Source organism: Onychomys torridus, chromosome 18, assembly GCF_903995425.1.
Source record: "Onychomys torridus chromosome 18, mOncTor1.1, whole genome shotgun sequence".
In the NCBI taxonomy this organism is placed as follows: domain Eukaryota; kingdom Metazoa; phylum Chordata; class Mammalia; order Rodentia; family Cricetidae; genus Onychomys; species Onychomys torridus.
This window is the reverse complement of record NC_050460.1, coordinates 46098216-46122781: the sequence shown is the minus strand read 5'-3', so window position 1 is coordinate 46122781 and position 24566 is coordinate 46098216. Positions and strand designations below refer to the sequence as shown.

At 37.4% G+C, this 24566-nt stretch overlaps 2 protein-coding genes across 2 annotated transcripts in view; one reads left to right on the top strand and one right to left on the bottom strand.

Annotated features, from left to right (window-relative positions):
* Ctnna3 (catenin alpha 3) overlaps nucleotides 1–24566 on the bottom strand; it is a 1414880-nt gene that overhangs the window by 922803 nt on the left and 467511 nt on the right. The gene's annotated exons all lie outside the window — the stretch shown is intronic.
* Lrrtm3 (leucine rich repeat transmembrane neuronal 3) overlaps nucleotides 1–24566 on the top strand; it is a 166322-nt gene that overhangs the window by 48886 nt on the left and 92870 nt on the right. The window lies entirely within an intron of this gene.

The window sequence follows — 24566 nt, the reverse complement described above, 5'->3', positions numbered from 1 at the left end:
CCCAAAGCAGAAACAACAGAAACACCTCTCAAGTAGAAGAGAGCATGGGTGGGTTGGCATGACTACAGCAAGGTGTGCATCTGGCTTTCAGAAAGTGAATGAGTGAAGAAGGGGAAATAAAGTTGAATGATTAATAGTAGAATAGCAATATATAGCCGCCGCCGCTGGCAGCGGCACACACCTTTAATCCCAGCACTCGGGAGGCAGAGCCAGGCGGATCTCTGTGAGTTCAAGGCCAGCCTGGTCTACAGAGTGAGTTCCAGGACAGGCTCCAAAGCTACAGAAAGAAACCCTGTCTCAAAAAAAAAAAAAAAAAAAAAACAACAACAAAAAACAAACAAACAAACAAACAAAAACAATAGCAATATATAGTAAAGTACAGGTTGCATTATGACTTTAGAAATATCCATACCAGTGTAACATATGGTAACAGAAATGGAAACTTGGTGTTTACTGACTTACCTGTTTTAAGTAATGACACAGAAGGCCCCACACACATCATGATAGATGGAAGTAATTAAGTTCCTGCCAGTGAAAACTCTAGAAAAAAACTCCAAGTTTGTAATACAAAATCTTTTTTTTTTTTAAATTGGTTTGGTTGTTGTTTGTTTGTTTGTTTTTTAGTTTCCCCATCAGAAATACAGTAGGCTTCACTTGATGGCACTAAACATGAGTAATTTTAACCTTTTCTTTTCCTATAACAATACTTGTTATATCAAGACAGTTTGTTACTTCCCTTTCTTAAATCATCCTCCGTATTGACTGTTGGACTGGGTTTTAATTAACTTGCCTTTATTTATAAGTATACACTTTTTTCCAAATGTACACACACACACACACACACACACACACACACACACACACACCCCTGGGAGTGCTAAGTGGATGTTTTCTCTCTCTCTTAGTCCTCTCAAAATGTAATTTGGAAGTGAAACCTATGCTGTCTATATATACATAGATAGATAGATAAGTAGGTGGGTAGGTAGATAGGTAGATAGATCTCTATATATAGATATAGATATATAAACACAAATATGCACATTCTACCTGGGTGAATGATAATGTCACCTAACACAAATGTTGGTTAACCTGGCTTCAGAGTTAATGCCAAGGTTACTTCCTGCTAAATCTGATTGAGTTAAGAAGAGATCAAGCACACGTGCATCAGTGTTTTCAGTCTAGCTGGGAGCAGGTCACAGATCCATTCTTCATGCAAATATGACGCCACTCATAAGTTAGGAAGAAAGACCGAGTCATCTCTCTTTTTACTCGAGTGCACGGCTGCCTAAAATACAAAGGGAAGCAAGACATAACATGATTTAACCTGTGTCTTACAGATTTCTGCTTCCTACCCTTTCTCTTGCTAATAAGCTAATATTGATCTTTAGATATTTCTGGTAAACAATGTAAAAATCTGACAGTAAACTAACCCTGCTAAAATTTGACTATGAAAGTTGACTTCCTGAGAAAAATACATCATGCACACCTGTACAATAATTAATATTAAAAGTGATAGTGTCTCTGGATGCATTATGCCTTTTATTGCTACAGAAGTCCTAAGTGGTAGACAGTGTCATACCTTCGATCTCATGGATGGCAGTAGCTAAGACTCAATATTTCTCTAGTGCCACAGACTCCACAGGAGCTTTGTCTCAACTGTTTTCCCTGAAGACTGTGTCTTCAAGCATTCATTCTATCAGTAGACATTCACTGCAAAAGTCCAACACGCCAGGCATTACCCAAGCTGCTATGTACCACCAAAGCCACTTTCTATATCAGGACCAAGTGTTTATCAGAAGTGGAAACATTCTCAGGAACAGCATCATCAGTTTAGAGAATTCAAAAGGGAATACAATCAGCTGGGCAGAGGGAGCCCAAAGGGCTAGGAAACACCATTCAGAATATGTGAATACAACTGAAGCAGCAAATGAAAGGCTGGCAGCAATGAGCTGAGGAGCTGCTGTCTTCTTGCAGGAAGGAGACAGGTGAAATCAACTAAATATAAAGATAAAATAAAAGGTAATTACAGGTAACACAGAGGAAGTCACATTACTGTTTCTTAGGCCATTGTTTTGGTCCCCCAGACACAAAAAATCTAATAAAAATAGATTTAAAAATAAACTGATAGACATTCTAGATTTCCAAACTACTTCTCAAAGAGTTAATGGTTCATTTTAAAATCACTAGAGTAGGCAGCAAAGATCACTTATAGGGGTCATTCCCTATTCATTATTTTCATCTTTTTCGCCTTTTCCTTTGTTATAGCATTTCTATGACTCAAGCAAATGTTCTAAAAATAGAGGAAAATGAAAAGTTAAGTTATTCTGAGCAATGTTCCCTGTGCTTCTCCAGGAATTTGCAAACAAACAGGATTGGGAAAGGATGCAACACACAACATGTTACTTTTACTGATATATTTTTCCTCTTTCTTATTTAAAGCATCATAAAGACATTATTTGGAGGTAGGATATCAACATAAGCTTGTATCTAAACTGCACTTTCTACAGCCTCCCCAGTTAACTACCCCTGAACCAAAATCTTGTTCATTTAAACACATAGGGCCCATCTCTCTCTTGATTCCTTTATTTCAAGTGTTCACTTGGCTTAGAAGTTTCTTCCCTGAATATTTTCCTCAGGGGTATCTTTCTTGACACTCATAGTATCTATTAGTTATCAGAGAGGCCTTTCTTAACCAATTTTATCAATTTGGGATGTACAAGAAATAAATGATTGGCTGACACTGTTTAATTAATTCAGGGAAGAGTTGGTGAGAGTTTGCAATCATCAGCATCATAAAGATTAAGGCAGTCTTTATGATTCCAAATCAAACACAGTGCTCTGTTACCACAAGGCCAAAGAGTAATTAGCAGTCCAAAGATGAGAAAGTAGATTCTCAGGCACGGGGCATGGAAGCATGGTGTTTCCCAACAGAAACAAGCCTTTCTTAAACAAACAAACAAAACAAAACAAACAAGCAAACAAAAAAAAAAAAAAACCTGCCAATTACTGGGGATATGGCCAGAAGAATCTATATCCATCCCACAACATTTCCAGGTTCTCAACCATTCTGTAGATTGATTCCACAGTTAAACACAACCAGCGACCAAATGATAAGCGTCTTCAATAATGTAGTGCAGAAATATCAGTCTTACATTCTGAAAATGTAAACAGGTTGGAGAAGGCAGGAAACACCCTGGCAAGTAGGAGCACACCATCCAATCTGCTCCCCTGTCACGTCCTAACTCATCACCTTTGAATCCTCTGCACAGCTCTTACAGCTCTCGTGCTTTCTTTCTAATCTGTGTATCTGTGTCATTAATGGCAAGATCTGGATTTGTCTTTACTCTTCATTAGTATGTCTCAGAGGCCCAATCAATGTCTGCATACATTAGGTCCTTAATAAGCACTTAATGAATTAATTAGGTAAGAAGATGTCTATCAATTAAGATTGCTTTGAAAAACCTATTCATCCTCAAGCAAATACTCTGTGTTTTATGGAAGAATGATGTGGAGTGATATCTCTTTTTATATGATAAGGATTTTAGGATTACCCAGTCAAGTGGTGAGTCATCTTTACAATGTCACGGTTATCCTATCTGTATTACCTCTTTTATCATATGTGTTCAGTGGAGATCATATTACCTGTTTCAAAGTTAGTGTGGCAGTTAAAGTAACACAGGACATTCAGACCCTCATCGTTAATGTACTCACTCATGTTTATTGAACGCACACTATGGCGACCTATTAGGCACTGAGAAGAAAGCAGGGAACCAGAGAACCAAATGTATTACCCTTATGAAGTTCCATCTAAATAAGTGTCCAGGTCAGGTGGTCAAAAAGAGCTGAAGGAAACCAGACAAATAAAACAGTCAGATGTTCAATTGATGGGAGCAGAAAGAAGTGAAAAATCCCTGGGAGAGAGGGGTCCTTCATCATTACAGATGACAGCATGGGGGTGAACGAACGTGCCTAGATCACTGTATTGTTTACAGTTCTGGGCAGATACAATCAGTCTTTAAGGTTGAGGAGAAATGATTGCCCAATGCAGAGTAGAACTGAAGATTCAAAACAGGATGATGTAGCTGGGCAGTGGTGGCGCATGCCTTTAATCCCAGCACTTGGGAGGCAGAGCAAGGCTGATCTCTGTGTGTGTGAGGCCAGCCTGGGCTACCAAGTGAGTTCCAGGAAAGGCACAAAGCTACACAGAGAAACCCTGTCTTGGAAAACCAAAAGAAAAAAACAAAAAAAAAAAAAAAAAAAAAAACAACAACAACAACAAAAAAAAAAAAAACCAGGATGATGTGAGGGTCACGATGCTCAAAGATGCTCAGGAAAGTTCTGTTTGCCATTTGTTTAATTTGTTCTCCATTTGACTCTTCCCCAAATACCACCACCAAGAATCTCCAAATCACTACCGACTTGGAGAAACACAGAGAAGGTTATATGCGAGTTTTCACCTGAACCATTCAGAATTTACTAATCTATGATGTCAGTACAAATAACCTAAAATTGTGTGATCCAACACAATGATTTGCTAGCTACTGCGCAGATTCTCAATTAAAGGTGACTTCTACTACCACTTCTCCAAATACAGCCCTTCTTACTAAACTGGCAAGCCTCAAGACTTCACTGCGGTGTGCTTCATAATTAATGGTCAACAATGCCATTTTATTCTGACAGTAAATAGGATTTTAGAGGAGCATGGAGAATCTTATACCAATGTGAAAACGATATTTTTTTTTTTATAATTTTCCATGCTTTATCGGGTCAGTGATTTGACTGCCGAGCCCACCAGTTCATGTTTAAAAGCCTTCCAAACACTTCACAGTGTGATGAGGTCTCATTTGCCATACCAAAGACTAAATTAAAGCCACAACAAAGAGGAAGAGAAGAGACGTGATTAATTTTTCTCACTTCAACTCTTAATGACAACTCCCCAATTCATAGGGGACATCAGAAAACATGTATTACTCCTTCCAAGATCCTGTTTCATTTCATTTCCTTACATAATCAAGGTGTCTTCTGGAGTTGGGTCATCAGGGTATTGAGGGAGGAGTGTTTATTGTCCCCCTTGCTTTTTAGAAAAAAAATTGTTTGCAATTTATCCTTTATCAATCTCATTACCTCTCCTGGCAATAGAAAGTATTTTCTCCTCTTCCTGAATTGCCTAAACCTATTATCTACTTTACCTGAATGCCTTGTTAGTTTCTAGGGATGAAGGCACAGAGATTTGGGGGAAATTTTTTTAGAGTAATACCAATAATTTATACCTCTCTGTTCTCACACTGAACCTAGCAGAAGACCTTCTAGGGTTTGACCAGGAACTCAACTGTTATTCCAGGGCATTATAAAGCTTTTATGTTATTAATATACATCAATCACTTCTCTAAAATTCCACCGAGCAAGCATCATCGAAGGTGAATGGATGGAATAGAAAATACCAGTTCTGAATTTTGATCCTTGATTCTGTTTCATGCACAGTGGTCATAGATTGGTGTAGAGGCTTAATGTGCCTTTATTTTGGAAGTGGAATAAACTAAGGATTACAAATAGCATGTTGTGGTTAGATGGTCATATCAGATAGTTAGCCTCCTCATACACGTGTCAACTAAAAATATCTATGCTAACTAGACAAAGGATGTATGCAAAAGATTTGTGTATCTTTTAAAAGAACTATTCAACTTAACATGTGAGTAGTCTACTACAATAGTTTTATAGCATAAAGCTACTCATTCAGTCTTTGAAAGGATTTGCCTCAAAGGCAAATTTGTTTAGAGGTGAATTTCCTTAGAAAATGCCTTTCCTTTCTGTAGCACAGACAGTCACTATATTCAGCTATTGACCTGAGCCCATCCAGAAACAGATTTCAATTTCTTTATTATACACTCGAATATAGTATCTAAAGAACAGAAATCATATTAATATTTTAATGATACTAGGATTCAACACAAAGTCTGATACTTACTAGTGCTCAGTCAGTATTTCTTGAAGTGAATTAAACAAAATAGGATAAGAAAACCATTTCAGTAGCTTGGTTTATATATGCATTTTCATGAACATGCTTGTTATTCAAAAAGGCATGCCTACAATTATATATAAAACAATGGCTAATGAAAGTTCATCTCAATAAGTGTTCTTGAAAATTCATCTTAATTTTATTAGTTTATATTTCAAGTTTGTGAGAAAACACAAGACTAAGTGACTATCAGATTCCCCACCTCATCACTGACTCTTCCTTGTGAACGAAGTCATGTTCAATTTCTCCCAATAACCTCAGCAGCCATTCTCCACCCCATGGCCCTGTGGCCAGGTTAGAAAACTAAGGAGAGGTTTTGAGCTACCACAATTCTTCTCCATTACCTGGAATAATATTCTTGTTCCTCTGTAAATAGAAGTATGAACATGCACTATTTTAAGAACTGAAAAAAATTAAACAATATAGCTATAGAATGTATTGTATCCATGAGATTTTTAATCACCATATCATTCCAGAATTCCAGGGACTATTTGCATGAGACATATCTAGATTTATTTCTTGGCATAAATACCTTGAGAATCATGGGAAAAAATAAATTATCTACCCATAGCAATGCCCACAGTTAGTATTCACCATAATATAAATAAAAGAGCAAATACTTCTCAAGATAATATGAAAGGCAGAAGTAAGACATGGACCAGAAAAGTGTCTATTTCTCTATATTTCATTGTTTCCAGATATGAATAGTGAACTAACTTTGAACTTTCTGAAATTCACCTAGAAATCAGGTCTTGTATACATCAGTACACAATAATGTTGAGGAAGGTCTATGCAATCAAACTGTGTCCTTTTCCAACATCAGTATCCCATCCCATTAAGTGAAATTTCACCATCCTTAAGGAAGGACATCTTTATCAAGCCCATCCTGTGGTCCAAGCGCAGTCTCTAGTTACTTTTCTCTGCTAAGCACGGACAGCATCATTATTTCTTCAAAATATATAACTTCGGGATAATCAATGGCTTGTCCTGAACACACAAATGCCTGCTAATGATATAAATGCTGGTGACATAAATCTGAGAATCCTCCCTAGAGATGAAGCCTTTAGAAAGTAACTTCTGGCCTGAGGAACTGATATTCTAAAACACCTGGAGCAAAATAGAGTTTGCACAGGAGCGGCACTTTAGTCTTCCAAGTCTTCAGATATTCAGTGGATTAAAATGGCATTATGTCAGGTGTCTAAACTTTCATCTTTAAATCAGTATAATTTGAAGCAAGTTATGGGGCTTTTGATGTAAATGCCCTATACACTGTTCATCAAGATGTAATCTATTTTTCATCTTATTTTGTTTGTAGTACTGGGGAACACAGCTTTTCCTTCATGGTATGGGCCCTCTACCATTGGGTGCTATGGCCAGCTGTTTGTGTTTTTTTTTTCTATTTATTTTGTCAGTTTTTTACTTGATAGAATATATCACAATACTATCCCCCTCCTCCCACTATCTTCTTTGGCTGATCCTCTTCCCAACTAGTCTCCCTCTTAGTTTCCTGTCTTTGTGTGTGTGCATGCTTTGTGTAGATGGCCGCTGTAGTCAGAAGTCTCTCTCCCACCTGCCTGTTCTCAAATACCCAGCAGCCACTTCCCAAATAATTGACCCAGAGGCTTAATATCACTTATAAATGCTCAGCTGGTAGCTCAGACTTATTACTGACTGGCTCTTACACTTAACCCATAATTCTCATCTATGTTTAGCCACCTCTTTAGTACCTTTTCTCAGTGCAACATTCTCGCCTTGATTCCTCTGCATCTGGCTGGTGACCCCTGACTCAGCCCTTCCTCTCCCCAAAAGTCTCCTAGTCTGCTCATCCACCTATACTTCCTTCCTGGCTACTGGCCAATCAGCATTTTAATAAACCCATTAGAGTAACAAATCTTTACAGTGTATAAGAGCGATATCCCACAGCATTTCCTCCTTTTGTCTAATTAAAAAGGAAGGTTTTAACTTTAACATAGTAAGATTATAATACAACAAAAACAGTTAAGTAAGAATTACAGTAACACTATCTCATCCATTTGCATTTGGCAATATTAGAGAATATAACTATCTATCTTATCTTGGTGAGTCCAAAGTTTTGTATCTAATATCCTTTCCTTTATAATGAAGGAAAACCATAATTATAACTATTTAGTCTTCAACTTCATCAAAGACCCCAAAAGGATGGAATGCTACCTAATAACAGGAATATCAGGCTATATGGACAGTCACCCAAAGGCCCTCTGCAACACTGGGGCATCCATCTTTGACCTATAGGCCTAGCATATCTGACAGACTTATCTGTGAAGCAGGATTTTTGAAGGACTGTCCCATCTTGTCTTGGCAAAGTCCTTCAGTCACTTTCTTTTGTGTTGTGCTTGTCCAATTTGTACAGCATACTGTCAGCAGTCAAGGCAAGGGCACTTTGCCCCCAGGGCTACCTTTTGCCATAAAGAAAACAGACTCCATATGGAGTTTCTTTGATGCCCATCATCTTCTTTGAAGTAGTTAGTGCTGCCAGAAGCAGATGTGTCTCACTGTCAGGAAAAGTCTTAAGTTCTTAAAACGTTTTTAATTCCATATTCTGTATCTCTTTGAAGATTGCCTGTCTATCTGAAATATATCTCTGTACAACCTTAAAACATACCTAGTATGACTATATATTTGCTGTCAAAGATGAATATTAATCTGTATTTCTTTATTATATATTACATTTTTAATGAGCTACATAAGTATAATACCATAAATAAGAGTAGAAACATCCATACATTATCACAAAATCAACTTAAAATTTGTATCAATAAATTAAAATCCAAACTGATGTAAAATATGTAAGATTCACAGTTGTTTTTTGGATTAAAGTAGATTTAATAATCTACCTTTTTTTCCATAAACTCTATATCAGGCCATAGTTGCTATGGGTTGTTTTGTTGTTGCTTTTTTGTTTGTTTGTTTATTTGTTTGTTGAGACACAGTCTTATCCTCTTACCCAATATGCCTTGGGTGTGCTTTGTAACCTTGATGGAACTTGAACTTATGATCGTTTTGCAGTGGCCCCAGGAGTAGCTGAAATGTAAGGCCTGTTTTTCAGGGCCAGTTGACATGCTAGGAAAGGGATCTTCCACTCATTTCCATCATCAATCTTAAAAATAATTCTGACTTTTAAAAAAATGGAGTTGGGAACAACCTCAGGACTTTGAGCTTGGAAACAAGCACACTTACCTCCCTAGGAAGTCATGTTTTTATGCAATCTATACCTACTCGTATTTTTCAATTGTGTAAAAGTGCTTATTCGAATGCTGAAAATTCACAAATTCATTTCATTAACCTATAAAAACAAGTATTTTCTTTGCCATCAGTAATAGTTGCCAGGACTCTGCTTTAAGTTTCACAAGCCCCAGCACATTTTCTCATCTCTTCCGCATGCAGCTGCTAAGGGGAACTTAGATGCGTCTACAACTCCAGCTGTTTCATAGGATAGAGAAGACAACCGTGTATTCATTACTGCTATGGGTGAGAAGCATGTGCCCTTGTCTCTTGGGGCTATCTTCAGTCTTGTTCTTTAATGATAGAACATCTCTGGGTCATTTGATCTAGTCTCCATCTTTGAATATAACACACAGGGCTCTGATTACTCTCTCTAGTCCTGGTCAATCCTTTAAGGTGACTTACAACTCTAGCTGTATTCTACCTGCATCTCATGTCATTGATAACCTCACTCTCACCTCAAATGTGACAAGTCTAAACTTACTTATACAACTCTACTCCACTATCATGCCCCACATGTTTTATGGCATTCTAGCCAGACCAATTATCTAAAAAAATGTGTGTGTGTGTGTGTGTGTGTGTGTGTGTGTGTGAACGCACGCACGCATGCACACATGCCATGGCACATATGTAAAGGTTGGAGCCCAATTTACAGTAAGTTCGTTCCTTCCACCACATGGGTTCGAGGGATTTATCTAAAGTCACGAAGCATGGAGGCAAGCACCTTTAGCGGCTAAGCCATCTTGCTAGCCCCAGAATGACTGTTTTTATAGTAACTGGGACACTGAGGTTGTGAGATTTACAGAAAACACTGAAGTATGTCTCCTTGGGTACCTCAGACAATTAGATTATAGCCTCCCTCAGCTTTGTAGGATGTTCCCAAACTGCTCTCCAAAGAGCCAATATCAATTTACATTCTATCAAGTGTGGCATGAGTTCCCATTTCTGTAGTTCCTAGCTACTTAGTTTTGTCATGTTTTTAAGTTTTAATATCTCATAGCTATGAGATACAATCTTATTGTTGATTTAATTTCTATGTCTTTAATTTGTTAGTGAAGCTAACTATCTTTTAAATTAAGGTAATTATAATTGATATGCCGAAAGCATAGAAAGTATATTTTCTTTTTCTATTGAGAGCTTGTTTGCATTTGTTGCCTGCTTTAAGGATTTATTTGAAGATTTTTCTTCCCTCTGGAGCTGCTTCCTTCTCTTCCTCCCTATCCTCCTCTTCCTGTTCTTTTTGTTATCAAAGATTCCCAAATAACTCAATGGCACCTGAATAAGCAATGGCACCTTCCGTTCTCTGCGTCACAGATTTCTTCATTCTCACCTGCCTTTTGGATTCACTTACAGCAAGTTTATTATTACACTACGGTTAAAATCTCCTAATTTATTAGTCTCGTCACTTAACACTTAATGTGCTATATGTGAGAGAGAGAAGAGAGAGAGAGACAGTATGCATGAGCACCAGGCAAAAGATGAGATCCACAAATAGCCTCGTTTTCAGATTGACATTTTCAGTTTGATGGGCTGTCAGGTGGAAGCCCCACTGACATCATTGGGTAGAAGCATTCATTTTCTTCTCTGTTGCTCCTTCTGTGGAGATTTGGTCTTTGCGAAGCACAGACTCCAAGAAAATGTCTGAGAATAAATGCTCCAAAGGCAGAGGCAGAGGCAGAGGCAGTAGATCTCTAAGGCACTAGCCTCAAAAGTCACTCTGAGATAACTCTGCCTCATCCCTCCAAGGAAGTCCCACACACATCAGAGGGAACCTTCTGATGACAGACTAGTAATGTGGAATTATTACAAAGCATGCTGGGGAAATTAGTGCTGTACCCATCTTTGGAAATAAGTAACATCCCACCAGATTCTGGCGCAGAGCTTTTGCCCTTTCTATTGTGAGCCTCCAACACTATTTTGGGCTTTTTCTTCTTTTCATCTATAAACCCATGCATTTTTTAGTGTCAACTTGACAAGTTTCAACCAAATTTTCTTTCTTCTTTTTTAGGTTTTGCTTCATTTATTTCAAAATTGCATAGTTATTGACTTTGGGGGGGGGGGGTTATGCCAAGAAGCATAACCTATAAAAATGTGGAAACAGTGGACCAGTGAGATGGTTCCAGCAGGTTGAGGGGCTTGTCTCCAACAATGACTCTTTGAATTTCATTCCCTGGAATCCACAAAGGGGAAAGAGAGAACCCACTCTCACAAGTTGTCCTCTGACCTGAACACATGCACTATGACTGGCCAGACCCACATAAAACAAGTAATTGTAGACAAAATTTTTAAAAATGTCAAGTGGAATAGTTGCTTTTGTTATGGGATGTATGTTTGGGGTCTAAAATGATGACAATATCTTAATAAATGGCATGCTGTTCTCACTTTAACATTTTAGTAAGTAGGTCCTCAGGTGTTCTCTCTTTGTCTCTGTCTCTCTGTTTCCTTCTATGTGTCTCTGTCTGTCTCTCTGTGTATCTCTATCTCTCTGTCTATCTGTCTCTCTGTCTCTCTCTGTCTCTGTCTCTCTCTCTCTCTCTCTCTCTCTCTCTCTCTCTCTCTCTCTCTCTCTCTCTCACACACACACACACACACACACACACACACACACACACACACATGCCTCTTCCCTTTTCTTTCTCCCTCTCCTTGAAGATTTTGATGTTACCCTGGATTTCAACCATATATTCTTAAGATATAAACTGTCATGAATTTCCAGAGAACATTCAATAACTAACACTATCATCTGCATCATATGATATATAGATGGACAAAGTAAACCTCTTTCATTGAACTTGTTTTGTACTGTGTGGAGACAATAAACACATTTAATACTTGAATATTTTAGTTAGTAAATGTAGTTTCCTTCTCAAATTTAGCTATTAGTTCTTGAATGGTCTTCACTGAAATTTTGTGATTTCTTCCTGTAGACTTGTGTGTGATTTACTGTTAGACAACTTACTACGCTGTAATTCTTGCTGTTTGAGACCAGCTTCTTCAAGGGCAAATGTTCTCTGCCTGCATCTTCCCACAATAGTAGATGTATAAGTGGACACAGGAGGCATTGGGGGTGTGTTGAACAGAGTAAATGAAGCAAAGCACACTCAAGAACAAACTTGTTTTCTCTTTGGAGAGCTGACCTTGCCTGAAAAAACAATCTGAGCTTCTAGATTGAAGAGTATTCCTGTGGAAAGCTGTCTTCATACATGTGTAGAAAGAGCTCTCTGTAAAGACAGCTATTTTCCTTTATGACAGTAAGTGACACAAAGGAAAGCCATGGCCAGTTACTTCCAGCATTAGAAAAAAAAAAAAAGGAAGAAAAGAATTCTCTCTACTTTTATATAGATAGTTAATGTGGTTAAAATTAATTTTCCCAGTCCTGGCTAATCATATCTTTTACTAATAAATGTGAAATTTGTTTCTAAATTGCTTTCAAAGTAGAATAAATTAGCTCAGTTAATAAATGGAATAAAATTTGATGTGTGTTCAAAAAATTCATAAACATTCATATTTCTGGAACCTGGACTCACAAGTATCAATAATTCCTCACTCTGTAAGCACAGAAATTTTTAAAATATGAGAAAAGCAGATAGAGTAATATTACAACACCTAGTGATATAAAAATAGTGCCAAGTAGTGAGTGGGGTTCATTTTTCTACTCTTTATTCCCAAGAAAAGATTCTGACACAGTGTCACTACTCCATCAAAACTTCCATCAAAATCTTGACTTGCCATCAAATGAAATTTCCAAACACTTCAAGTTCTGACACATAGACAAAGGAGTAGTCTAATGAGTACTTAACCATGGTCAATACTCTTTATGGTATTCAACACAGGCCTTCATATATCTAAGAATTATTGTACCTGTGTCATATAAAACACCAGTGCTTTATACACTGGTGCTCCAGACACTATGTAAGTAATTTCTATGTAAGTAATTTAAATTTGCAGAACATTACAAATTGAAATGCAGAATTAGAGAACTGGCATGGAAGACTTGAGAGCATGAAATCAGCTAATACTACATGAAACCAATATTGGACTCTCAGTCTCCACTGGAACCACTCTAGACTACATCTGTTTTGGTATCTCCGGGATTTTCTTCTGCTCATACCAAGTGAAATATTAACAAGTTACCAGCAAATTTCTAGCCTAACGTCCATCTTTTTCCACTTCTTGCTGCCTCATGGCTCAAGTCCTCATCAACTCCTACACAGCAATGGCCACCCAGATCAATCTCCTGCATATAGCTTCTTTGAATCCATTCTCCATACAGTCACCAAGTGATCTCTTTAAAATTAAAGGATCAATTTAATCACCTGTTTAAACCTTTTCAAAGGGTGTCGAAACCTTTAATCAGTAAAGTCAAGTCCCAGGATTCTGGCAAGTCCTCCAGGCAGTGGTTTTTTCTGTATCACCAGATTTCTGCTGGAGTCTTGGCTCTTTCCTCTCCTGCTAGACTACCAACATACATTCTCACTAGTCCCTGGTTTCATTTGCTGTTCACTCTGTTCTATCTGCCTGAGAGATCTTTGGCTGCTTAGCTAATGCATGCCTACTCAATCTCAAGGTCACACTCATGTGTTATTGCCTCTACAAACTTTCATGGATTCTGCATGTGAAATTATATGCTCCCACTCTGTGCCATAAATATGGTAAGGAATATACATTTATGGACTTCTCCTAATGGGTTAAGACACTGTGATCAGAGGTTTTTAGATATATTTATATCCTATAAAGTTATAAATTATACATATATTACCCTGCTACTATTATACCTTACTACTAAAGTTGTGAATGAATTCGGTCTGCTTTCCTTTACCCAGTAAATATTACTTTTTCTGCCTGACTACTCTAGACTTTGTTTCATCTCTCATTTCCTAAAACACTTTAGTGCCCATGTTGGTCTTGATCTCTGTGGATTTTAATGACTTCAAAGAGACTGATTTTGGTATAGCTTCAGTAAACTATCTATTTAGACATTCTAGTACAAATAAAGATGTTATTGAACATGTTTTTCTAAAAAATTAAATGACCCTGGATCAAAGCAATCGCCTACTCAGTAGCTACATCACAAAAGTAGAAGATCAAACCTGCCATGTATGACACTCATCTCAGAGACAGTGAAATAATGCCTCATGTATCAGTCACTGCTGCACTTAGCTGATTTAATTGGTGCCTAGGTGTACTTCCTGCTCCTTCAAGAAAATCAAAAGACTTTTTTTTTTCTAAAACAAACTTAAAAAGACTTATTTAAAATTGCATTTGAAAATTTTACTCTGAAATGGTACTGTTAGACACAGTAATTCTAAACCATTCTGTTTGTACAAACACCTGTACATGTAGTGACAACCCACAGGCTGAAAGTTCGTGATTCTGTTTTTTTGGTTTTTTTATTGTTAGTGGCTTGTAATATTAAATCATGAGACAAATTGCAAATGACAATAAAGAATAGGCCAGGTACACAGCTGCCTGGTAGCAGGGAATGTAGGTACCAATCTATCATATAATACTGACAGCGAGATGCATGAATTCCCTAAACTTAGATGCTTTGACAAGAATACAAGTAGAGAAGATCTGTCCATGAAAGAGCTTTTCTTCACCTTGCTTGAGACAGACAATGGACAGAGCAATGCTGTGTCGTGGGTCTCCTCAGTCTAATGTTTCATGGCATGATCAAGTCAATCTAGCCATTCACAGGCCACAATCTTGTAAACACAAGGTACAATCTAAGTAGAAAGCATACATTACTGTCCAACAAACTAGGCATTCTTCTTTGTTTGTGACATTTGGCTGACCTTTAACAAATGATTGTGACTTGATTTGAATCCAGCAACCTAACTATGTCCTGCCCCCTTTAGCAACTCATACAACTTAAAATTTCTAAAGCTTATCTAGAACATTTCAAGCCAAAATCTTACCAATTTACAAGCTGTGGCAAAACCTTGAAATCCTCCCACTTAAATAAATGCATCTCTCAGTGTCTATGTAGTTCAATACTCCTCCTGTGCATTGTCTTCTTTAAGTCTAGGGCTTGTGGTGTTCTTCTTTATTGGGCAACCCTCTCCCAATTCTTTATTATACTCTTTCCCAATCAGTTTCACCGTCTAAAACACATCATGAACTAATCTTATAACTCATTCTATGATGACAGTCTATGAAATAATTAGCCATAGAGAATCGGAAATTACCCAAAGGGTGCTACCCTCTTCCTACTGGTTCAACCATTTATTCAATCACCCAAACCATGAACCCGCAGCCATCCATTGCATTCCATCCCCAAACCCATAATTGGTCATTAGGACCTATTGATTCTTCCTCCTGAACGTACTGAAAGTCTATCTGTTCCCTTTCAAGTTAAGCACCACTGCTTCCTCATTCATCACTTGGATTACTGTACTGATTTTCTAATTAGACTCTGTGCCTCCTGTCCTTAGTTCTTTTCCTTCCCTTCTCCAGACCACTCCCTTTTGATTCATTCTTGTGTAACAGTTGTAATTATGTTTCTAAAATGAAATGGATGATGCCCTTCCCCTTTATAAATCTCCCACTATTGACAATAATAAGAGAGTAGGAAGAGATTCCTTGGGTGGCATGTGAACATGGCCTGTATATATTTTACCAGACATGTTTCATTCATTTCTTACATACTCTCATGCTGCAATTATCTTAACATAAGCAGAAAGAAAAGGTGTTCCACTATTTTATGTTCAACAAGTATTTGTTAATACTAGTTGCAAGAAGAAAACAATTCACATAGAAGACAGAGCAGTATATTTGAAGGCATTCATAGACATAATGAGTATAAATCTATATAATGTAGCTATGAGAACATAATAGAATTGTTAATGTCTGAATTTGTCTCCTAAAATCAATTTTAGAATGAGACATGTATACTCTCTGAAAAATACATAACTAAAATATCATTATACAAGAAAGTTAAAAATTAAAGGATGGAAAAGGTACTGAACAGTAGGAAGTAAGACGTAAGAACAAAGCTTGTACACTGGAATAAGGAAGTTTCAACAGAATGACATAGAAATGATTAAATGATTAACCTAGGGACTGGGCAGATAGCTCGGTAGTTAAGGGCATGTGCTTTTCTTCCAGAGGAAAGGAACTTGCTTCCTTGCAGCCAGATAAGATGGCTCACAACCACCTGTAACTCCTGCTTCAGAAAATTTGATGCCCTCCTCTAGCTTCCTGAGGCACTGACTGCATATGTATGGTACACACACACACACACACAGACAGAGAGAGAGAGAGAGAGAGAGAGAGAGAGAGAGAGAGAGAGAGAGATTAAGATGAAAATACAAGAATTACAAATTCATACATAACCACCCAACATAAAATAATACAAACTGAAATGGAGAAAATTAGATCAAACTAGTCAAAATTCAACAATAATGATAGCAGCATGCTTATTTTCTAACTAATTAGGTCAGGCACTGAAAACAGACAATTGTTAATTTTACGTTTAAACTATCAAAGTAAAAAGTGTGCTCCAATGGACAGATGTAGAGCTCTGATGCCAACAGTTAGGAAACAAACATTCCACTTCTGTGCTTAATGAATTCTAAAGCTGGACACATTTTGCCGAAAAGCAAGTCTCAACCGATATGGAAAATGTGGTGTCCCTTGGAAATTTTTCCATGAAGTCAGCTGATTACAGTTTTCCCTGGGTGCTCTGGAGGCATGGCTCCGGGACCTGCCATAGATACCATCAGTTGGCCCACACTTTTACACAAAATCATGTGCTTTTTTTCAACCCCTGTATAATCTGTACTATCTCTAATTACTTATAACACTTGATATGTTGTAAGTAGTGTTACATTGTGTCAGTTAGGGGATAGCAAGAAAATGTCTGTGTGTGGCCAACACAACAAAATCCACAAATGTGAACCAACAGAGGGGATGATATCTTTTAGAAATTCATATATTAAGAGTTTAGATTTGATAAGTCCAAATGTGGGACAAAAATTAATAAAACTGAAACATCACAGAATTTTTTAATCTAAAATTTAAATATTAGTGATTTTTATAATCTTTAACTATTGGTTTCAAGATTGTTTACTCAAAAATATTTCACTCATCTAAGTTTAAAACATCAAAAACATCAGTATTATTGTGTTCCATCAGGTTTCCCAGTTAATGGTCTGTGAATGAGTAACAATGACAATTGACTAATGAAGTTAATAGCATTCTGAATGCACACTGCAATCTGGTAGCCTCTTGGCTAGTATTCCCAAAAGAAAAGTTAGGGGACTTAAAATGATATGAAATCAGAACTTTAAAAAAATATGAAATTGGAGTATCTGGATAAATGATCATACAACAAATCAGTAAGGATCAACAATTTGCATAAACTTCACAAAAAAGTAAGGTTATCTTCACTGAAACAGATCAAAATGTGATTAGGCATAAACCCCCTTCCTCTGGATTCAATCAATCTTCCCCTCCATCTTGGATAGGTTCTCACAGAGCATCCCTTGTAGATCATGAACGAAATCTTATTAAATGCCAACCCATCAGTGGTATTTCTGGGGACATAAAAAGTTGATCTGGGTTAGTTTAAGATGAAATGGGCCCTAACTTAGATCAAGAACAGAAATGAATCGTGCATATTTCATTGTCTCCAAGCAAAAGATCTTGGCAATTTTCCTCTATTTTATCATTTTTACTCAGAGGAGTTCTACATCATTGACAAGATCACTGGACCAGAAGTTTTTCAGATGTTTTATACTAATACCAGTTTTATTTCCCTAAAACCTTGTTCTAACACCTGAAATCTCTTCAGAAGTGGTAATTAAAAGGCAGTGACAGCACCATTGTTTGTCATAGGGGCTTTAGATCCTTGACTAGACTTCACCAGTCACTGCCCTGTCAGCGTTGATACAAAGCCTACATTTATCTTACTAACAGTTCAATTTGTGGGATAGTTCTTTTTCACAATTAAAATTACTGAAGCTTTACAATACATAGAAATGATCATGACATGATTCTTTCCGCATTGCTAACAATTCTAGGAGACTCTGTTATGTAACAGTGATAATTACAGCTTGTTTTCTGAGAACTGCTTTGAGATTTTGGTAAGATCTTAAGAGAAGGTTTACAAGAATCTTACTTAGATCGTTAAGTGATGCAAAGAAAAGGAGAGAGAAAAATTTCAACAAATTAAAAAAAAAAAAACCTAAGTAAATAATGAACTGATGACTGTAGGAGAGGGTTCACCCCACAGTAACTGGCTGAGTTGATGGAAAATGGAGTGAGGAAAGTTAAACTGCAGCTAAATGAAGCCGAGCTGCCTGTTTCGGTTGATGTTGACTACCACATAGTTAGTTCTATGGGATAAATGACTTACTTATACAGAACCTTCCTCTTAGTTGAGATTAGGGCCGCTCAGTACTCACAGAACTAGATAGAATGGATAGAGAGGGATGTTAAACATTACACCCTCTACCCCTTATTTCTATTAAGAGAGTGAAGTTATGTAATTCATCTAAGAAACAGGAATCATATCTGCTACCCCCAGTTATGGGGCTCTTTCCATTGAATTAGACTGAATTAGATGTGTAGATTCAATAGGAGCAGTCTTGCTGTAAAGTCAATTAGCTTGAGAACCTGTCTTCCCTCACCCCATCTGACAACTATAATAAAATTCAAAGGGGAGCACGTTATGAGGAGCAGGGAAGACTGCCAGCGCTGTTCCGACAACGCTAAGGCAATCTGAGGATTTAATTTTGGTATGTCTAGCCAAAGTCAATTACTCATGCACAACAGGCTGGGGAGCAACAAAGGGCTGACTTAGCAGATTTCAAACTCTTGCTTTGAATTAAAAAAAAAATTAAGAAGTACATTAGAAGTAGGAAGAGAAGAAAGAAAAGTCCAAACAAAGGGAATAAGCTAATCAATGACTTAATAATGACATTGTGATGTTTGGGCTCAGTTCATTTCAAGAATGCTAAGCACTCATGGAAATTTTTCTAAGACTAAAAGTGGGTGGAGTACATCTCAAGCTGGATAGGGGTATGGGGATGAGGAAACGAGAAGAGGGACCATAGGCATGTGAACTATTTCAGGAAGCCAGACTTTCCACTAGCTTAAAATGGAATCTTTTCATAAAATAGATAGATGAGTAGATAAAGAGAAAATAACATAAGATAATACTCTGGAATACATAATGGTCCTCTAGCATTACAAACAAATGGATTTTGGTATTTAACATTCAAAACCAATTGTATAAAGAAGTTACCAGAAGACTCATAGTGGATCCTGGTTGTATAATTTGATTTAAGAAACTGTACACACACACACACACACACACACACACACACACACACACACACACACACACAATCAGGGACATCAACAGAATATATAGAAGAACATATACATTATAAAGCCCATAAAACTCAAAGCTATGCTTCTCCTTGTAGTTTTTCTTCCTCCTTACAGCCTTGTCATCCCTATTGAGAATCTAGGCAGCTGTAAGCATTTCTGCATGGTTTGTTTGTGCCCTTTTTGGTGTGCCGTGAATTAAATCCTGGGCTTGCAAATATTAAACCAGTACACAGCACTGAACTATGCTACAAGCTCTGCATTGTTCTTTCCACCTCCATGGATGGAATCTTTACCATGTCTAGAAAATGGAAACCAAAGAAGCAAAGGGTAGAGAGATGGACATTCATCTTAGAGTCTGAAGACCTGTTTTGAGGTCACCACCACAGATTGACCATACTCCAGCATCAATAACTCTCAGGAACTTAAGTTTCCTTATCACAAAAAGAAAAACATTAGATCACATATCTCTAGACACTCTGATAGCTTTAAGTGCGGCTGTCTTTAATTTGTCTGCTTTGGATTTTCCTCACACTGTCTCTAAGGAAAGTCTGGTGACTTTTGCAAAATAGCAATTCTTACCTATAATAAACTCCCCTTCTCTCTCTTTCTCTCTTCTCTCTTCTCTCTCTCTCTCTCTCTCTCTCTCTCTCTCTCCTATGAAATTGCCTTAGCCTTGGCCAAAATCTCAGTAGACAAGTAACTTCAAATAAGTACTAAGTCTGAGCAGTACAGGTCATCCAAGGCTACTGTTTACATCCTATATTGACAGACATTTTTGTAACAGTGAGAGATGTTTTCAAAGCTCTGCTGAAATAATTTGATAATAGGGAAAGGAAAGCTTTTTACAGTTGGATCTAAATTCACACCAGAGATAAGAGCTACTTCCATTTGCAAAGTATTTACAGCTAAAGAACAGAAAATAGGAGAGGGGGAAAAAAAAGTGTCCTCTAACATGACACCATCACATTATGCCTTTGACAAAATGGGCAAAGATAAATTATTTCGGAGCTGTGTTTAATGGCTTTAATGGTCAGATTAGGAGTGGGCCATTCATTTCAGGATACCTACTTCCTTTTACAACTTGATTGCAAAAGCCAGGCGAACATGGTAACTTATCAAGTCATTTTTTTTTTTTTTTTACATTCCAGAGTCACTGACATATTTCATCTATTCCACGTAAAGTAACATGCTGAGTTTTCATGTAGCATGTATTTGGTTACAGATGTCTTCAAATACACAAAGGCAATTTTAAAAAATAAACCAAAGATGTGCGAGCATGGGGACTTGAATGTCAGTACACATGCAAAATCTCAGACATGGATGGATATTCATGGCCTGCAGCCCTAATGTGGTGGAAAGGACAGACACAGGAGGACTGTTGGGGCTTGTTGGCTACCAGCCTAGCTACAGGTTCAGTGAGAGGCCCCTGTCTCAAAGGAATAAGGTGGAAAGTCATGCGGCGGGATGCCTGGCATCCTACTGTGACATCTGTGCATGTGCTCAGACACGCTTACCTATAGATACAAGTATTCATATACCACATGCAATAGGAAGAGAGAGATCACTAGATGATTAGAATCATGTCATGATTAGATCCTTTAAACATGACCAAGCTTAAGTTTTTTTTAATATGCTTTGCCTATGACTTGTTGCTGCTGAGTGCAAGAGTTCTCACGGTAATTACGATACTGCCTATGATGCCAGGGTTCTGTCAAAGGCCACTAACACATGCAGTCTTTAAGCTGCAACACTCAAGTGTAATTACAATACCACTCACAGATACTCTGCACTTCCTGCCATTCATTCCCCAATCAGAGCTTGCATAATCAGAGTGCCCTAATGATTCAGCCACAATGCCTGTGCCTAGAACTAATCTAAGATTAGAATGGGAAAATAGAATTACCATCCATGTTTTCCTGTGTCTTTTCTCTCTGCCCCTCCTGTTTTGGGTGTCTTCACCCTTAACTGAAATGTTGAGTTACCTTGAATTACTCTGGTAGAGCCTCATGAGCTATAAAGTACCCAAACAAGACTCACACCAGTATTTCCCAAAGCAATGTACATGTTCACTGACTTGTAAGATACTTCTCAAAACAATCAGCATGGAAAGGTTCAGAGAACCAGTATTTGGGGCAAATTTTGTATGTCATATTACCAATCCTAGATCCTTCAGATCTATTCACATCTTAAAGGCTCTTAGAAGGCCTAGACTATAGACTTAGTTTGTCGTTTATTTAACCCCAGTAGATCTGAACTTCATTTAGCTATTAGCCCATATTAACTTTAACAAACTTTACATATCTGATTTCAATTGGTAAATACCAGGCACTTACTATTCTTTTCAGGAATAACCAAGATTCTGGCAAGTTAGGTGGAGAAAACAGTACAAAACAGTTGAGTAAGCTTTTAATATAGTCATGTACCATCAAAGCACGGTTAGTTTAAACTCACATTTACAGTATATCACTCCAGCAAGCAGTATTGCCTGTTTGAAAAACATCAGCTTTGGAATTTCTGCACTCAGAATATTCTAGAGCAACAGACACAACTATTGAGCAAAGGTAATATTCCTACATATGTCAAATCAAACTATTTCTTCTTACCTGATGGAAGTAACTGAATTCACTTATCTGCTTTTTGATGTACAAAGAAAATAAGAAAGAAAAATAAGGGAGGAGAAAGCCACTTTCTATAACTAAGTCTCAGCTACATGTTTGACCAATGCATAGTTACTTGGGTTGCTGAATCAAAAGAAAATCCTGAATTTTGATTTCTATAAAAGGTCTGAGAAGGTTTTTGCTTTTGATATTGAACATCTACTAATCCTCAGTGTGAATCCATCTCACCTTTTATATAGTTACTTCCTGTGTTTAAACAAAGCCAGGGACAAGGGCAAGACTGTAAATAACAATTGACGTTCATGTGAGTCAGAGAATTACATATTGATTATGGAGACAAGAAAAAGTAAGGGACAAGTTGGAGGCTGTGCCCAGCACAGTCCAGGATGCTTCCAAAGCAGCCTACTTCCCTGTTAGAACAGAGTCATATGTGGCCCCACCCCCACAGGGTCTGACTTTTAATCTCTGTCAGCTTTTTTCCCCCATATGCTTCTCTCTCCAGAAATGCTGATCAAAGAGCTTTTGGAACAAAAATTATTTGTAGGCATTATAACAGAAACCAGCATTACTGTCATTGACCTCAGGTCCTTCCAATAGAGGACCACAAACCTAACCCCAAAATAAATCAAGACAAATGACAGTTTAGGACAAGTAGTCAAAATCCTTAGTGTAACAAAACAATGCTTTCAAAAGACTAGACTTCTCGCTACAGAATTCTTACATATTTTTATAGCATATCGATTATCTTAAAAGATTTGTTGGTTCTGCCGCATTCTAATTTTGATTTCTGATTCTTTGTGTAAATTACAAACCATCCTTTTAAGTCTTACAAAGCCATCAATACCTTTAGCCAAAAATGAAGAATCTAAGTAAAACACAAATTTTAAAATTATGTTATTAGGCAGAACCACCCCACAGTAACAGAGAAAATTAGAAAGTGACTACTACATCTTAGCCGTTGGGTAATTTTATAGATCCATTCATAAAACAGTATAAAAATTGTAAAACAGCAAACTTTTCAAAACAATTTTAAAACAGTTTTAAAAAAAAAGAGTATGTACACATGGTTCCATATCTTCTATTTCTTATTCTTATATAGATAAGAGAAATGCTAATTCCTTCACAGGATAATAAATTATAAAAATGAGTTTTTGCTATATTACTAGTTTTTTTTTTTTCATTTGGTTTAGAGATACATTCCCCCAAACCAGACAGTGGAGCTTTTCAACAGAAACTAATGACATGTGATTGAAGCCCTGTCCCCTGAGTTTTCACATGTCTTTAACAATCTCTTAATTAATCCAGAAGTGACACAATTCAATTCAAGAATGAAAGATACTTGACCTAAATATGCTTCCATTTACAACACCCTTTCCACACAGATGTTCATCTCCGCCCCTAGTTTATTTCCCTCAATGTATTTTTTTTTTCCAATTTAAAATGAGCTCTTTCTTTGCCCATTCATTGTGTCTTTCTCTCCAAAGACCACAGATGCTATGTGGGAGGAGAACTCTAGAAATCTGGTGGGTACCAAGTGTTATTGCTAAAAGAAGGAATGGATAGAGGAAGAAAGGATGAAGGGTGGCTACATGGTGGAGCAGGCAAAACGTCACTGTGTGGTTTCAGCCAGCAATGAATCTCTAAACGCGCCAGGAAAAAAATGGAGAGGCTATGCTTTATTTTGCCCATCATTTCTTCTGATCACAATCCTCTCTAAATTATTTAGTATTTTCCCTTATTCTATCACTATCCACTACTGGTTGAACTGCATGTTAGCAGGTACTTTAAAAACAACTTCACAGTCATCTCTCAATATGAGCACCCTGTGAATACAAAGAAACAAAGGCTCGGGGAAGAAGAGCCCTAAGGTCATGGAGAAAGGTAGAGGCCAGTTTTACGCTCCCTGCTCTGTGTCACCCCCAATCTGGATTCACTGCTGTGGCTTCTCAATGATGGACAGCTGTAAAGCAATGTGCAATCAGACGTGTGTGTGTCTTCTATTTTGTTTACCATCTCTTTTGTTTTCTTGCTGATTTCACACTTTTCAAAAGTTAAAACAAAAATGGGCTTCTTTTTTTTTTTCAAAAAAAGTTTTTGCTTTTTGTTTGTTTGTTTTTTAAATCTAAGGTGCTATGCATATACTCCTCTATTACAGATTTACTTCTCCGGGAATACCACCTATAAACTCGCTTGCTTATTGCTTTCTTGCTGTGAGTGTATGTATGCTGGTCATTTGGCCTGTGTGGCTCCTAAACCAGGAAATATCCACAATCCCCTCAGTGTGGGTTCTCAATGTCCACACGGACTTGAACTTAGAACAGAAGACTCAGCAT